Source organism: Macrotis lagotis, chromosome 6 (genome assembly GCF_037893015.1).
Source record: "Macrotis lagotis isolate mMagLag1 chromosome 6, bilby.v1.9.chrom.fasta, whole genome shotgun sequence".
Classification (NCBI taxonomy): domain Eukaryota; kingdom Metazoa; phylum Chordata; class Mammalia; order Peramelemorphia; family Peramelidae; genus Macrotis; species Macrotis lagotis.
In genome coordinates this window covers 162070398-162089131 of record NC_133663.1, presented here as the reverse complement: position 1 = coordinate 162089131, position 18734 = coordinate 162070398, and the positions used below count along the sequence as shown (strand labels likewise).

The 18734-nt window shown below is 35.3% G+C and overlaps 1 protein-coding gene across 6 annotated transcripts in view; it reads right to left on the bottom strand.

The window, feature by feature from the left end:
• MBNL2 (muscleblind like splicing regulator 2) overlaps positions 1-15141 on the bottom strand; it is a 186560-nt gene extending 171419 nt beyond the window's left edge. For 5 of the 6 annotated variants that reach the window (XM_074191919.1, XM_074191918.1, XM_074191922.1 and 2 more), the window contains exon 1: positions 14919-15141. The gene's annotated coding sequence lies outside the window, so the exon portion shown is untranslated. The other variant, XM_074191920.1, reaches the window with a different exon arrangement.
• Between the last annotated feature and the right edge of the window lie 3593 nt (positions 15142-18734).

Genomic DNA, 18734 nt, shown 5'->3' with positions numbered 1-18734 from the left:
GTTTTTATTTTTATTTTTCTCATAGATTCCTTTAGTAGTCTAATAGAGCCTATAGACCTCCTCTTGGAATGATATTTTTAAATGCAAAACAAAATACCTAGGAGCAAAACCAATTACATAAATATAAAAATTACAAAAATATATTTTTATAAAGGACAAATTCAGAGAACCCCAAATTAAGAGCTCTGATCTAAGAGGATGATTAAATGATTCTTCCTATTAGTATAATGTAAATTTCAAGCTTATTTTTAAAAAGTAACATGACAATGACAATTCTAGTTTAAACAGATATTTTTCATATTTTCTAAATAGCTATGTTTTTAAATTACTAAAGATGCATTCAATAAATACCTTTTCATTTATTCCTTCACGTGTTCATAATTTCCCCTCTAAAATGAGAGTAGTCTGATGTCATCCCAATAACTGAAATCATGTGGCAATCATAAAGTTCTTTATATTTAAGTTATTCTTTCAACAAGCATTGATTGATCATGTGCCTAGTGTAAAATTATTATATTATTATCTACTAGCATATAATAAATGCTAACATTATTATTATGTAATAATTATTATTCTCTAGTATATAGTATGGGCTGGTATTAATATTTATCCTCTAGTATTTACTATGGACTAGTGTTATCATTGTTGCTGTTCATTCACTCAGGCAGGTCTGATACTTAGTGAACATATGGACCATTGTCCTTCTAACCTCCACTATCTCCTGAAGTCTATGCAAGTTTCCATGATGCTATCTAGCTATCTTGTCTTCTACCATTCCCCATCTCCTTTTTCCTTCATTTTTTTGCAACAGGGTCTTTTCCAATGAGTCCTATATTCTTACTATGTGGGCAAAGTATTTAGGCTTCAGATTTAGTATTTGCCCTTCTATACTGATGTTATTATTCTTATCATCATCATCACATCATCATTATTATCTTATGTAAAAGTATATTTTCATCTAGCAAAGTTTTGTCAAGTTGCTCATCGTAGTATGGCGGTAACCACTGATTCTTCCACACTATTCTAGCGAATCACATTCTGGTAACTCCTATAAGGCCAGAAGTGCCCTCAGACCCAGAAAGATTAAATGCCTTTTCCAGGGCATAGAGCTATTAAGTATTAAGGTTCCTCTAGAATTCCCAATCTGGTGTTCTCTTTACTAATCCATGTGAAGTTTATATATGGGTCCAGTTATAGAAGATGTTGGTTGAATGAAGACCAGCCTAATTCAGTACAGTGAGACTGATTCATCATCAGAGGATTGGCTACTGAATATTCTGTGGTTTTCACCATAGAAATTATGCTGTCATTGATTAAGATATGAAAGGCTGACAATTTGCTTTGATTGAAAAAGGACCTATACTCATAATACAGCACATCTTTCAAGGTACTGAAATATCAGATCCTAATCTTTCTCTTTTTCTTATAATAATCCCTTTATGTAAAAGGGTTGTCTTTGTATGAGGCATTGTTTGCATTTGGGAGATGATTTGGAAATTATTTTTAAAAATTACATATATTCAAGATTTCCTTTCCTTTAAAGTTTCCTATTTGGGATTTAAACACTTTTGGTCCATGGGGAAAAAAGAATGAGCTCCTCATTGCTGCTTTTCTCCCATAAGTTTAGAGATGTTCTAGAGTTCTAGTTGTTCTCTATTCTAGGTCCAAAAGATAGAGGGAAGCATAGTTGGGTATTAGGGGATGAATAGAAGTAGGGGAATGAATTTTAACTAGCTCTTTCCTCCTACTATCCTTGCCAGTGGCAAGTAGCCAGCTGCTCTTTTAATTTACCCCTTTGTTCTGGTAAGGATAAATTATGTTCTGCTTAGAGAAGTCTCCACTGAAAGTAGCATTTTCTTGCTCAAAGCAGAAGAAGGCAGGTCTTAAAGGAAAATTTTATGTGGAAAAATATTGCTTAATTTTTCTTCTCAAAATGTAAGGAGAGGAGAAAATGCACAAGGGAGGGCATGAACAAGTAAATACTTTTTGTTTCTCCTATGAGAATCTGAGAATATTATAGCAACAGGTCCTGTGGGACAAAGATGTGAAGAGAAAACTCTCCCCTTACCCATCTACCAGATTCCTCAGTCTTGGTCATAGGAAACCAGCTATAATTCCCATTTATGTCTGGGCATGCAGGTGTGATTGTTATTATTTTTAATAAGAAAATATTAATTACGAATCTAGCTATGTACTAAGCATATGGTCCTGCAAAAAAATCAGAAAACAAGATAAAACACTTCACTAATGCCAGGATTTTCAGGATCTCGTCAACCGACAACACGACACTTTTTATGTTGTAAATGGATGCTTCTCTTACATTAACTGCCAGGGACCCATGAGAAGAAAAATGGCTGAGTGCCAATGACCTAAAATATACCTTTACTGATTAACTTTAATATAACAATTCAGAATTTTTGACCTATCTAAACATACATAATGAAGACATGTTTTCTCATTATTTTCTGTGCTAATTATTAAGATAGAAGCCAGAGACCAGAACTTCAAATAAAATTCCACAGGGGAAAGGCAATTAGCTCTCGATATACTATGTGACTGATAAATGGCACAAATATAAGTTTAAAAACCCACTAGATTTTAAAATGTAACCTTCATATTGGTCATCTTTAGTTAATGACCTCTAGTCATTCATTATTCAAGAGGGAAAGAGTACTGAATTGGGAATCAGAAAACCTAGGTTTGAGGTCCAGCTTCTCTATTTACTGACTGTGGGGCAAATTATTTAATCCCCCTGACCTTTAGGTACATCATCTTAAAATGGGTATTTGTACTACCTACCCAAAAGAACATTGCAAATTGTACCTTATAAATCACTATATAAATATGAATCTATAGATATGAACCACTACAGTTTTACCTCTTGCAAAATGATGTTCTCTATTGGTTATTTTCCCATTCATTTATTAATTGTGTTTTGGGTTCTCCATCATGAACTAAAACAAAAAGGAAATTTCTGCTCTCTAGTAGTCAAATAGAATCTGTTGCTTAAAAATATCTATCTCTCTATAATATGTGTATATATATTATATGTATTTAGAAAGCAAAAGCAACTTGTGTCAAAGAAAGCTGATCAGACATAATCCATTAGTTTAAAAAATACACAAAATGTTTCAAGTTAAATACAACAATAGAAGCATTCTTATAGTCAACAACTACTATTTTTTAAAAATTGGAACAGTTCCAGGGTATGAGATTTCAAGTTAAATATCAACTTTGAAATTTTGAATTAAAAATGGAAGAACTCACATTGATACAAAGTATGAAAGTTTCAAAGCAGATTCAGGTACTTTTCTAATAATGTGATATCAAACCCCCTTCTCCTTCAATTTCTTTGGTTGACTGGTCAGTCCTTGAGTGGGTTTGGTTGAGAACATTCCTTTTCCCTAGATGTCAGCTAGATGGCACAATTGATAGGATGCTAGGCCTTAGAATAAGACCCCAGTTCACATCTATTCAGATTTTATGAGTGTAATCCTGGGCAAGTTACCTAATCTCTGCCTCAAATTCCTCATTTGTAATATAGGGATGAATACTTATCGACCAAGGCTGTTACGAGGATTAAATGAGATATTTGTAAGAACTTATAAACCGTAAAGGGTTTAAGTATATGCTTTCAACAACATAATTATAAAAGTGTATAAAGTCAGTTCTATGAGAGCTAAAGTGGATTGGACCTGGAATAGACTAGGTATAGGATTCTCTCCTAAGATGAAGCTGGCACATTCATATCAAAACTTCAATGTCTCTGTTATGGCTGTCAGGGACTAATTGAACCAGAGGTCAGGGTCAGTCTCAGAAAGACCAAAGACTATTTGTAAATTTTTTTATCACTATTTTTGAGCTACAAAAAAAGTACATCTTAGTACTTGTAAGGTCATATCTAGAACTGATTCCCAAAACTGTTATATTTTCATGTACACATAGGAATAAGTACATCCTACAAAAATATACAGTTTAACTATGAAAATTATTTTCACTCTGCATTGTTTTTCTTGGTAGATACACCCTGAAGAGCAGAATGTTTCAGGGCACTTCATTTTCCCGACTGTGGGGGCACAGGGTGTTTGAGAGACAGAGATCAGAACTGGATAGTGGGTTCCTGGGGACATAGACACTACTTCCTGTAGCAAAAACTGATTAATTCCTCAGTAATTTATTAATTTACACATAAAGACAGCAAGTTTAGGATTTTAAAGTTTTTCTTGTTTACGACTGCTTCCCATCTTGTTCTTAGCTATCCTGGAAGGGAATCTGGAGCAAAAGTTCTTATTCATATCATAGGGGAAAACTATAAGGTGTTTTGTCTAGTTTGAAGAGATTACTAAACCAGCTCTGGGAGGAGTAAGACATGGAATCAGGCTTATTAGACTCTCAGTCTAGTGTTCTTACTACTACCTGGAAAGCTAATCTAAACCTGATTTAAGAGACACACTTCCGAGTGAAAACAAAACCATACTGCAGACGTGTAAACAAACACATCCTCCTTCCCTTGCTTGCTAAGGGGCTGAATCCCTTGTGAGAGTGGGGAGGGTCTGTCTCCACAGAAACATGAGCTGGTGGCAGATTACATACACAATAAGCAAACCCAGGCAGAGGCAGAACATCCATCTTGGGCCATTCGGCAACCTGGAAATGGTTAAGTGACTGGGACATCAGCTGCTTTCTGGAAGCTGCCACAGCTACTTGCTTCTCAGCTTAAGTTTTTTTCCCCCCTGCTTGGGATTATGGGCAGCATGGGGTGCAAATGCTGGGAGTGGGGAAAACTGTTCATTTGGATCTCAACTCTACCTCATGCCTAAGCAAAGTGGGAAGGGTTATCATGGTTGAGGCAGCTTGGTCTTATATGACTCCTGAGTGAGGATTCATAAAGTTATCTCAGATTTGGAGAAGCAGCAGGTAACATATATGGTAGGAAACCATACAGGCAACAGCACTTCTCAGTTTCTAAAATGTTCTAAGATCTGACATAAACATTAATCTTTAAGAGGTCAGGTGAATGTTGGCATGGTTTCCCTAATTTCATTCTTTTCTCACTTCTACTACCCTAGGGAAACACTTTTCTTCCTGCTAAGTTTAATTTAAGAGCTTCTGGGCCACTAACTATAGATTAAAAAACAGATTTAGGCCATCTCTAGAAACAATCTAAACTTGACAAGGACTTACATATCTCCAAGCATTTATTATGTGTTAGGCATTATGCTAGATTCTGGGGAAACAAAGTCAGATATGAAATAGTTCAATCCTAGAGGGGTTACCTTCTATCTGGGGCAACAATTTGTTCATGTGTAGGCATAGACAAAATATATTTTAAAATAAATATAAAGTGATGGAAGAGTAGGATAGCACTGGTGTTAGCAAAGGCTTCATGTAAAAAGTCATGCTTAAGCTGAGTTTTAAAGAGGACTTGAGGATTCTAAGAAGGGAAGAGAGAAAGAAAACATGGGTGACAACAAGTACATAGGTGGTTATATGTGAGGAAGATTAAGAAGGCCAGTTTGGCAGGATTGTAAAGTTTATGAGGGGAATAATGCACAATAAGACTGTAAACTTAGATTGGAGGCAAACTGGTGCAAAGGATAGAGCTCTCTAGTTCTGGAGTCGGGAAGACCTGAGTTCAAATATGGCTTCATATTAACTAGCTGTGTGATCCTTGGTAAGTCACTTAAAACCACTTGCCTCAGTATTCTCATATGTAAAATGATTGCTGGAGAAGAAAATGGCAAACTACTTTAGGAACTTTGCCAAGAAAACCCTTAAAGGGGTCATGGAGGGTAGGATACAACTGACATGATTCAACAGCAACAACAAAATCATATACTAGGCATAGTTGTTTCTTTTCTGTTCCCAGTGAAATTTATTGCCTGTATAGAGGAGAGAGAGGGAGGTAGAAGTAACAAATTTTGACTGAGGCAGAGAGGTGAATTAGGAGGTTCTGTCAACAGTCTAATACTAAGTGAAAGGAGAGGAGGGGCTATGTGATGGAACAGAAGAGAAGGACTGCAAGAATGAAATGGATGTAGAAGCACAGATGACCCCTAACTTATTATATATTGAAATTTACGTAAGACATTAAAATAAAATGCCTCCTTTTCCTACTAAATACACAACGCACTTGCAAATGAAGAATGTATAGGTATTTACTAATATAAAATTTCTTCTGAGACTAAGCTTCCTGTGACTAGTGAAGTGCAACAATTTTCAGTCTATTCCATTTTCAGTCTAAGATAAGCTAGCCCTTATCTGTCCTCTGTATTTGTTTCCAACTACCATATGCCTTACAGGATACTTCCTTTCTGGATCTTTGTTCACTTCAAACTTAGCATGTGGAAATCAAACTCATTCTCATCCTGACCCCAAAATGACTCATTTTCCCAACCCCGCCAATGCCAACAAAACTGCCATCCTTTCCATCAGAAACCTTAGAGCCTTCTTTAATTCACCTTTCTCATGCTTATGCATAAGCATTTCCTTTTCAACCATTATTCTACAGCTTATTATGATATTAGCCTAACATTTAACCTGTAATTTTATTATTGCTGTTTCATATGATACATCCCAGAGAAAAACAGCTATGGACACTGAGGTTAAAATACACAGCACACACACCACACACACACACACACACACACACAGACGGTAAGGCATGTTGTTTGCTCTAGAGTCAAAGAAATTGATGTTCAACGGGATCTCAGATTTCTTCTTGAAAGTTTCTTCACCCCTAATATTTTGCACAGTGTGTGATATGTAATAAGCCAGTAATAAGAGTATTCTTTTTTCTTCCCTTCTGATTTCTGTGACACTGTACTTTTTAGATATTCTTTCTATATCTCGATTCCTTTTTTCTTTAAACTTTTTTTTGGTGCCTCTTCATCTTGCCTTTAACTATGAGTGTTTTTCAAGACTTGGGCGTTGGTCATCTCTTCCTTTCTTTTTTTTTTTTGCATTCATGCAGTTAGCTTGAACCTTCCTGTCTGTATTTCTCTACAATGAATCATAAGACCATAGCTCATAGCTAGCCTTTATCTGTTCTCTGTATTTGTTTCCAACTTCCATAAGCCCTACAGATTATTCCTTTCTAGATCTTTGTTCACCTCAAACAAATTGAACTTATCCTCTTCCTCACCCTAAAATGACTCATTTTCCCAACTCCATCAATGCCAACAAAACTGCCATCCTTTCCATCAAAAACCTTAGAGCCTTCTTTAATCTTTACTCTGCTTTATCCTAACACAGTCATTCCACAAAGCTTTTCACTTTTTTTATTCCCCTTCAAAATATCTCTGAGATTCACCCTTTCTTCTCTGTTCCTGTTATCACCTCTAATCCAGGCTTTCACTATTTAACGTTGTATTACTGCAAGAGCTTTCTATCTGGTCTCACATTCTCTGATCTCTCTTTCCTTCAGTTTATCTTACATAATATTACTTGATCAACTCTTTTAGAATAACTATTTCATTGCCTGTTTCATTAATCTCAAACTCTTCTATTTTTTCCCTTCAAGGTCCTACATAATACGTTCCTATTTACATGAGCAACTAGCTTTCCATGTACTCCCCAACACAGCAATTTTTCTCTAAATATTCAAATCATCATCATCCATAGATGTCTAACTCATTCCCAATTCAGGATCACTTAATGTTCTTGATGATTTCCCATCCTGGAATCCTTTTTTCCTTCCCTCTGCTAATCTAGATATTTCTTTTATACCTAGTACACATTTAATTAGCACCTGACAGTTTAATATTTATTTCTTTTCAAATCCTTTTATTTTTATTAGTACTATCTCTACTCTAGTTGGATTGAAAGTTCCTTGAGGTCAATGAACAATTTTTATGCCTCCCTCCACCCTCAAATCATGGTGGTCATAAAATAGGAACTCCATAAATACTTTTTTGATTAATTCCATCATTTCTGCCAGAGTATTTTTTTAAATAAGAAATAGAGGCAATCTCTAATAATTTCTAACTATAAATTGCTGGTGATGGGTTTAACTCAATTATTATTTCAAAAGGCCAGACAAGATATTTCCATGTCAAACAACAGTGCAATTTTAACTACAAATTATTTTATTTCACTAAATACTATATTCATACACATTCACTCATTTATACATGATATTGATGTACTATAATTTAAACTGTCTACCTGATGCAAATTTTAAGCTTGTTAGAATAAAAGCAATTAACCTCCCACCCTCAAACTTCTCCTTCAATATCTCTATCCACCCGCATTCCTCTTTCCCCTTCACTCCCTTTCTCTACCTCTCTTCCTCCATCTCTCTCCCTTTCCTTTCTCCCTTCTGCCTCTCTATCTCCTCAACAAAAGAACTACATTCATATTAAAAATTTAAGTTCTCTTAGACATATTGAACCTACACAATTATCTCATAGTTAAAAACCTATCAATTTTATCTATTAATAAATTTTCTTGTATATTTTATCCAAAACCCACTGGGAAAACCAAATATAGGAATAAAGAAATTCTCAAGCAAGCACACTTGAGCAAGTTGAATTAATGAAATGTGTTTGTGTTACTATGGCCTTCTTCAAAACAATATCTATTTTATGAATTTAGAATTAATTAAGAAAAGTGTTAATCTCATCTACTGATTAATGTGGCAGATGAAAAAAATAAACTCCACTATCTCTGGAGTCAGAGGACCTGGATTCAAGTTCTGTCTCTCTCTCTCTCTCTCTCTCTCTAATACTTCTTACTTGTGTGACCTTGAACAAATCACTTAACAAAGTCTGGGTTTCCTCCTCTACAAATTGGACTAATGATTCCTTCCAGCTCTAGGTTTACAATCTTATCCTATAAGGTCCAGGGTCAAAATGCATATTAGTATTAACATTTAAACTAGAAGACATATATTATGATTTCCAAAAGAGAACTTGAAAAAATCTTAGATCATATTGTTTCCTAAGAGAATTCCTAAGAATGTACTAATCTTTGCCATTACTATACCAGACCTGTTTTCTTGTTTGAAGACCTATGATAATGACATTTATAGTCCAGTGGTATACTAGGAGGGATTGTTGACTAGGGAGAAGGTGGAGGAAGAACCTGGAAGTTGAAGACTTTATAATATCTTCAGGCTATTTATTGACCTCAAAGGGCAGGGCATAGCTTATACTTTGCTTCTAAAGTATGATCAAGAACAATGATTTTTAGTTATTGTTGTTTTTTGTTATATTTTATCTTTGGATGTCTCATTTGAAGAATTTATGTCACTTTCAAAAAAGTCTTCTTTTCTCCAAAAACTTAAAAACACAAGAAATATATACAGAAAAATAATCTTTAACATGATAAGTACTATCATTGATATGATGATGATGTTTCTCTTTCATTCTTGAAGACTACTATGACATCAGGGAAGTGATGCGTTGAAAAGCAAATGAATTGGGTTCCTGTGCTAAGTCATCAGCCTCACTTTCTTTCTTTTCTGGAACGATCTGGGTCCAAAGGCAAATATTAATCAGGACTACTGGAGATGATACTGGTAATCACTGTGAGGTAATCAGGGTTAAGTAATTTACCTAAGGTCACACAGCTACTAAGTGTCTGAGTCTGAATTTGAACTCAGGTCCTCCTGACTTCAGGGCTAGTGCTCTACCCACTGTATCATCTGGCTGCCCTAGAGTATTCTGAGATGAAGTAACTTCCTCTTACAAAAAACATCAACATTTTCTCTTCAACTTAAAGTATACAATCTTAACAAGGATTACACAGTTAATACAGGTCAGTGGAGGGACTTAAACCCAGGTCTTCCTGGTACTGAAGTCACTTTGATATCTATTATACCATGGCCTGCTATATAAGTGATTCAAAAACCTGCCAGAAGGATGATTTCCATGTCCTTTGCATTCTATTCAAATCTGGAATTATTGTTTCAGCCAATTCATCTCCTTCATCATGTCAGCATTCAACTTGATTAGTCTTTTGGTCAACATGTTATCAGCATTCATGTACAATATTATAACTATATTAATTTGCATACATGTATTTTCAAAAACTATCCTTGAATCTACGTATGTTACAATTTCATGGATATCCAATTACTATTAATTGTTACATCATAAAGGTAGTTCTATGCCATAAATATATATATGTATATATATATATATATATATGGATATGAACACATATATGTATATAATATATATTCTTGATGAATAAATATCATACATCTTTGTTAAGGTCCTCTTATGTACTCTAACCTATATTTGTTAAAGTAGCATTTTGACATTAAACATGATCAAATCAAAAGTCTTTGGTATGCCTGTCGTATGTTTTCCAATGAGTATCCAAGTTCATAGTATTATACATATCTCTGATGAATTTTTAAAACTGAATCAACCTTTCTTCCTTTACCTTTAGGACATTCCCAGGTTGCTTTCTCCTATTACCTAGCTGGTACATGCTCAGGAAATGTAAATTAACTTTAATAGTAGAAAAAGAAACATATAATTAGGGAGGTAAATATGCTTTGTAAAAAGATCACAATGCCCTAAGGGCCAGGAGTCACTCTTCCTTGATAGGATGAAGACTGTGGGTTCAATCAGATAAATACATCAGGGTTTGTTAAAGGCTCCCTATGCTGTAGGAGCATGGGACTAAATCCAAGATTATTCTCTAATTGGCTGGAGTCCAGAAATTTAAAATGACATGAGCATGAGCTCTAATAGAGAACTGCTATGGTACACACTGTGAATGTAAAACATGAATTCAATGGCTTCACACTATTAGATTTCCATTGGATTTTGAATTCAACTATGGTGAAGAAGAATCCTTATATTTGCTTTTCCAGAAAGTATCACTACCAAATATGACCCAAAACTGGATATGATTTAATTGCCTGAATGGTTAACATTACTAAATATACAGCCACAAAGATTTCACTTTAATTGAAATTTGACATCAGGCATGCCCTAGGCTTCATCCATTAGATAAAGGACTTAGATAATGGACTTCATCCATTAGATAACAAATTCTTTGACAGGGACTAAATGGAGAAAAAAATGATCCTGTCCACTTTTATTTCAGGGTGTTTCTATCTGTCATAGCAACAGGAATTTTCTAGATCAAATCTTACTAAAAAATTGAAATTGTTCAACTTTACAAAATAAAACTTCCTGTATTATCTCTAGACATTTGCTTTAACTTTTTGTGCTAAAAATTGAAACATTTCAGGCCAAACCGTATAGTACAGCTTGTACTCATTTTTCTTATATAGATCTAGTCAAAATGTTACTTTTTATTTCTTAATATGACTATTATCACAGTGATAACTAACAGAATTTCCTTTATAAATCTGAGGTCCTCAAAAAGTTTGGAGCAAAAAGTTCTATAACAAATTTATAAGTTTTGGTATTTACCTTCTTGCCTCTATGTTAAAAGAGGAGCAAGTATAAAATGTCAAATTACTTGCTCATTGACACATCACAAGTCAAAACATATCTAGTAATGTATAACCCAATACTCCACAAGATGTTAAGCTGGACAAATATTTACTAAATGTCTAGTAAGGTCAAAGCCCTGCTGAGACCATTGGTCATGGCACCTTTACTTATCACCCCAACCAGGCATACCTGATTGGTCTTCAGGTTGGCCTTATTAAAGGCCAGGAAATTTAGGCAGGAAATTTATCAAGGATTCTATGAGCTACATCAGGTCAAGTTGATTTCAAATACTCTTGTTTCTTCCCCTTCAAAGGACTTGTTGACCTAACAGTCTCTGACACCACAGATGAGAATTGGGTCCACAAAGTGTTTGATCTGTAGATGACTACAGGATTCACCTATTCCTATAGTTTGGAAACATGGTTTTTTGAGTTATGGTTTCACCTTCATGATTTCTGACCCAAAAGCATGACTTTGACTCTCTATACCAGACTCTCCACACAGACATTCCTAAAGTTTTTTTCCCCCTATCCTTGTCAGACTAGTATCAAGATTGCCTCACTCCTAGTTGGGCAATGTTATCCTTTTACCTAGCTTTGATGGATTCAGATACCTAAAGGGGCAAAAAGGTTTCTTTACTATGTACTTATCACCTAACAACCCAATACCCAGTCACTTGAGATTATAATATCTCTTCATTAATCAGAAAGTTTTACTTGGTACAATTTAAAAAATATTTGTAGGATGGTAATGCAGGGTAACTTTTAGTTTTAGTTTAAATCTAAGCAATTCAAGGTGCCTTTCCGGCTATCTTTCCTTGAGGACAGTATGGAAAGATAAGAAGGACATATTTCCATTCTAAGTGACCCTTCTGCTCCCTTCTCAACACCTAGTCCTTATCTCTTGCATACAATCTTGGCTACTACTTGGCCTTGCATACCCATGTAACTTGCTAAAATCTTGGACCTATTGCTTTAAGAACACCAAATTAAAGCTAGTATTCAATAGACACAATAATTAGTGATAACTATTTTATTTTATAAGCATATCTTCCTAATTTACCCTCTCCATATTCACAAACTTGTCACAAGTCAAATAATATTCACTTTTCTTAAAAGCAAGATCCATAATTAAAATATTTTTTATTTATACAATCCCTGTTATGTTACTTTCTCACTATGCTTGTTTACCTGACAAAATTTGTATTGCAGGATAAGTAGGAACATTTCCAGAAAAAAAAAACTACGCAAGACTTTGAAGGGTTAAGTATATACAACCATAGATCCAAATTCCGGGAAGCCTTTGCTAAGGCAGTTTCATTAATACTAGGGCTTTATGTCTTTGTACATTAAAAATGTAATTTTACCAAGGGAGAAACAATTTCTTTGAATATGAAAGATATCACACTCCTAAAAATTACAAGGTAAAGGGAACAGTGTTACTCACTTTAAATATGGAAACACTGCAGTAGTGACTTGCCCAAGGTTACACAATCAGCTAGAGTGAATATAATAAAATAGGATCTGGTACTCCTGATCCAAACGGTTCTGATCAAAATTCTTTCCTAAAAGGCTCGTTATTAAAGACAAACTTGCACATGGATGTCTAATAATAGCTTCCCACCTGTGTCGCATTAACTGCTATCACCTTCCTGTTCTTCTGGCCCTCCTGGACCAATTTATGGTGGTGGAATGGAATCTTTGCACAGCAGCAGCTGTTGCCACCATCGTGACTATCCCTGGACTCTGGTGGAAACTGCCTTCTCAGTCCTCGTTCTGGGGAGACTGGATATGGTGGCAACGGTCTGTATGCACCAAAAGGGAGGATGGGCCAGAGAAGCTCTTTGCTTCAGTGTGCCAGCACCTCTCGTCATTCCCTCCCCCCTCCCAATCCGGGCACCAGACAGAAGGCCTTTACTGTCTGATTATCAGGCAGGTATTAGATAGAAACCCTCTTAACAATTCAGGTCAGTTCAGAATTTAGACATTTCACCATTTGAAGACATAACTCAGGACCTGTCAATCTGGAGTTAGAATGCTTGTCACCAGAAGCTTGAATACAAGAACAGACAGCAGAAATAGTTGGGAGATGACGTAAGAAGTTCTGGGCTAGTGTCCTGCACTTCTCCTTGAAAGTAAAATCAGTGGGTCTAGAAGAATCTATGTGCATTGGACTTGGATTTAAGTTAAGTCATTGGACTATTCCTTATAAAATCAGTCAAGAGGTCTTTAAAAAATTACTTTTGATTATAGATAAGAAAATGCCATTTAAAATGGATTGATAGTTTTAGTTTCACATATTAATAAATATCACCCAATTATAAAAAATCTTTAAATGTAACCATTGTTAATGAGACCATTGTAAATGGTGTTTTGAAGACCATTCATTCTCTGTGGTGCTAGGGGAAGAGCTAGGCTTTCTTTCCTCGCTTCAGTGCTTGCTAACTATTCTGAAAATGTTACACATTTATTGTAAACACATGCTTCCATGGCCTAACAAAAAAGGCACTGATCCCCTCTGCCTGGCAGAATTTAAAACAGGGCAGCGAGAATTCCTCCACAAATATAGCCCTTCTTTTCCCTATGCCAAAGTGTGTTAAATATAAATCTTCTCCATCATTTCCCACTCTTAGTTCTCAGGAAGAAAGTTGATATGGTTCAGCATAGTGAAAACACAGCTTTAAAAGCTAGCCTGCCCTCATTAAATTATTCTGCTGGCTGTGTGTTCTCATTAAAAATGCATAAAGATCAGATAATTGCAGTGAGCATTATTCACCCAGCTTTACTTTTTTATATAATGGTTCTACTTCTAAGCTGGAAACAAAGACTCAGCCTTGCCAGAAAAAGAACTGTAAACATTGAGCTACAGTATCAAAAACTTGCCAGAAACTGCCTGGCTATGTTATTAAAAAATGTGCTTTTCAAACTCCATTAAGAGACACAATGTATCCGAGGTGTATCAGTTCTTGGTTCTAAACAGACTGTCCTTTTTTATTTGGTCAAATATTCTACCGACGATTGTTTACAAGGGAGGTTCCCCCCCCCCAACTTTCCCCCAATTATGAGTCAGTTTTTCAAATAACATAGTCATTGTAAACTTTATTGATTTGGGGGTTGACTATCCTTGTATGAAACCTTTCCAGAACAAGCTATGAGAAGGTTATGAAGAATCCAATTAAGTCTCCCAGTACTTTTCGAAAGATCTATCGATCTTTTCCTTAAATAAAATCCCGATTTTCTACCTCGCCCTCAAATTGAGTGGTTTTGATTCAAGTTGTGGCACCTCTTTCCCTGAAAGGAAAACGTTACGTAAAACTCTAGTCTCTCCTTCAAGCGCTACATTTGCATCGGAGGAATTCAGTTTCCCTGGCTTCCCGAACACACACACACACACACACACACACACACACACACACACACAGCAACCACACATGGTATGCAGCACACTGCAGCAAACTCTTTAAACATTCAAAAAAAGGGGGGACAATGAATCTCCTACCTTATTTAGCTCTGTCTGCTCCTCACGATGGCAATCGGCACAGGACCCCCTGGTAAAATCAAGTGGCCAAAGCTTTCCCACTGCATCATTAGGAAGAAACGTTCGGGTAAATACTTCTCATTCCCTTTTTATTGTACTCGGGAAGCCTTCTGCCTGGGAATTTTCCCCTCAGATGATGAAGCAAAGACACCCTCTAAACTCTGTTGCTGTATGACTGCAGCCCTTCCTTCCAACAAGTCCCTCCCAGTCGATGCTGGCCAATCGGCAGCCATTTCGTCAGCTCTACTGGTCTGAAACTGGCTGCAATAGGATGACTGACAAGGCAACACAGCACTTGTAATATGTGAAAACAGTGCATCCATACTGATGAAAAAGGAATTTCCCTCTCAGAAGAAAGCAGTCATAGCATGAAGATAAAGTGTCATATAACTGGCAAAGCAGGGATATACGGAACTAGACATCCCCCCCCCCCCAATGGTCTCTTGTTTTCAGGACAGATGCTTTTACAAATACAAAATTGTGTAAAACAGAGGTTGAAATAAGGCCACAAATGATAAAAACTGAAGTAATTGCCTTATATGACAGGGCAGATTTTTAGAAAAAAGAAACAAAGAAGAGAAACTCTATGTTTTATGAGATTGCTTAACATCTTTTCAATTTTTTTGTGACAAAACTAGAACGCATTGACTGCGGTGCATTCAAAATCCAAACGTGTTGCTAGTTCACAAACACATCAATTTTACTGTACAACATCTGCTGTTGCTATGGTTAATTGCTAGAGCCTGTATATCTTTCATCTAAGTTTTCAGACCACCAGGGACTATAATTAGGGAACACTGAAGAATAAAAATGATATCCATACATTACCCTTTTATACTTTTGGCAAGAGCCCATGAATGGATTAGGTGTACCTTAACTGACATAGCTGTTATTTAAAAATTCTGTGCCCTTGCTCAGGTTGCCTTTTATGAAGAAATGATTTCGGGGTGATGCCTGCTGCAATAAAAAAAATCTTGCCAAACACGCTTAGCCCATGGGCCAGAATTCCCCATCAGGTGCTCTCCCACATGTAGAGCTCTCTGCATGTCTGGTGACAGAGAGATGCAGTTGGGAAAAGAACAATAACAAGGTAAATAAGGGTTTACATTAAGAAAAATTAATAACAGCTTCCCACGTCTTGAAAGCCTTTGGAGTGTTTGGAAAACACATAAAGCAGGTACTTTCTTACATTAAGTACAATGTGAGCAAAAAATAAATAAGTATAATGATGGCATGACTACACACAGACAGGAATAAAGCTACTATTCATGTGAAAGGTTTAACCCCAAGCACCATTGTTTATAAAGCAACTATTAAGTACATCTGTGATGAAGTTAACTCTTGATATGGACCTAGAAAGCTTGTCTTCAGTTTAGGAAGAGTATTACACATGCCTCCTCAAACACTTTTTTTCTTTGGTAAAGCAACATATATATATATAAAGACAAAGTCAAATAAAGTTATAATTTCAAAGTAATTTATATTAGAATATCCAAAAAATGGTATTCAGTCTACATTGCTAAATTTAAGATTTTAGATAAATAACAAGGATATTTAGTAATTTTTTTTATCTAGACTTAGGATTTCATTTGTGTTGGGAATTCATGGTGAGGAGGTTGACATGCAGGGTGACAACTTGTCTGAACCATATTCTTCTAGAGTTTATGATACTCACACATACTTGATATGCTTTTTTTCTTTTTTCTTTTTTTTTAATCTGGATCTTTCTCAACCAATGAAATTCAGTATCTACTCTAAAACTTAAGAGTCTAGAGTTCCTTGGGACTTTAGAAGGTTAAATGACTTATTTAGGGTCACATAGTTCTCTCATAGATAGGTCATGAAGCCATGCCTTCTTTTTTCCAAGGCCAGTTTTCTCTATCCACTGTGCCATGCTATTTTTCATGTGTCATGAAAAAGAAATCTTTGGAAAATGAAAATTTGTTTCTCAGGAATATATGAGTTAGAACTATATCAGGGAGAGTCACAAAATCTCAAAGTTTAATGGAGTTCAGAAGTCATTAAATCCAGCCCATGTATAACTGTGAATTCCTTATTCAACATATCTGACAAATCAAGCTTTTGTTTCACACCCAGGGTGAGTGAACTTATTCTTGTAGCAATCTTTTCCACTCAACCATCTAGGCCACCTCTTATTTTGCAGATATTGAAACTGAAGCTTAGAGACAACAAGGACCTTACCCAAGGTCAAATTGGAAGGAAAGAAAGAACTGGAATTTGAAATCAGCTCTTCTGACTCCAAATCCAGTATATCATACTTTATACCATGTTATTGATTTCCTAATTTTCCTTAAAATACTCTTTTTAAATAGCCACTTTTTGATATCCCCTTAAAAATCTAACAAATTCAGAAATCCTAAAACTGGAAGGTAGAGATTATCTAGTTTTTTTCACCTTCAATAGGGCAGAGAAACCATTGTTATCATTGTTTGTATAAAACAACTGAACTGCATAGAATTTAAATGACTTTATATTATATCTTAATTGAACTCTGTTCATTTTACAATCTTTAAAATTTGTTTTGCATTTGTTTGAGTTGGGTTAGTAAATAAAACCAGTCTTATAAAAGTTCTTTAGAACATAATCTACTTTTAAAAACATATTATTGATATTTTTTCATGTTTATCTTAACTTTACTTCCTAATACATACATGCTCCCATTTCCTTCCAGAGAGCCATCACTTATAACAAAGAATAAAAGAAGAAAAAAAATTCATCAAAACTATCCACCATATCAAACATTTTCTGCAGCTTCAAAAATTTGTAGATATTTTCTTCTAGGTCTACAACCATTCTTGTTGATCTTCTCTGGGGCCAAGCTTTGTTGATAAAATTTCAGAGCAAAAGGCCTTTTGCTCCCTATTAACTTGTCTTCATTGTTGTAGTCAAGTAACTTATTGCTTTATAACATATATATATATATATGTATATATATATATATATATATATATGTATATATATATATATATATACCCCATATATGTAGTGGTAGGCATACTTTATACCATATATGTACATATATATATACATATACATACATATATATGTATGTATATATATTTGAAAGTACATGAGTTTACTTCCCCTTCTGACTCCTATCACTATCAATGGCACTAACACTCCCCTAAGGTTTTAAATCACCAAGGTATTAAGCTGTGATATTTATCTTTGACTCAACATTCTTTATCATTCATAGCCACTCTTTCACCAAGGCATGATAATTTTTCCTTCAAAATGTTTCATGAATTCATTTATTCCCCTCAGTTCCCATCTTCCTTCAGACCCTTATCATCTCAGACTTACCTTATTCCAAGAATCTTCTTGCTGGTCTGTATGACACAGATTATCCAATCCCCTGCCAAACTACTCTTCCTGTAACTCTGCTTTCATCATGTCACCTTCCTATTTATAATCCACATAGCATCATAAAATATTGAATTAGAAGACACCTCAGAAATCATCTAGTTCAGAACCCTCAATTTTTCCTGCTCCAAACTGACTTGTGATCAGAAAGATATAAGTATTCCTACCCAATGAAGCGCATGCCTTTTTCTTTCCTTGTAGGTACCAATGGGACATTCCTCATGTTCTTTGAAAACTTTAAGAATAGCAGTAGAGCTTACAGAATGTCTATGAGAAAATTAAGTACTAGGAATGATAGGACATTCTGAAGGTCATATAACTAATACATAGAGGAGCTGGAAGTGCAACACCTATCCTTGACCCAGGATTCAGGAGTCTCTCCATTATATTAAG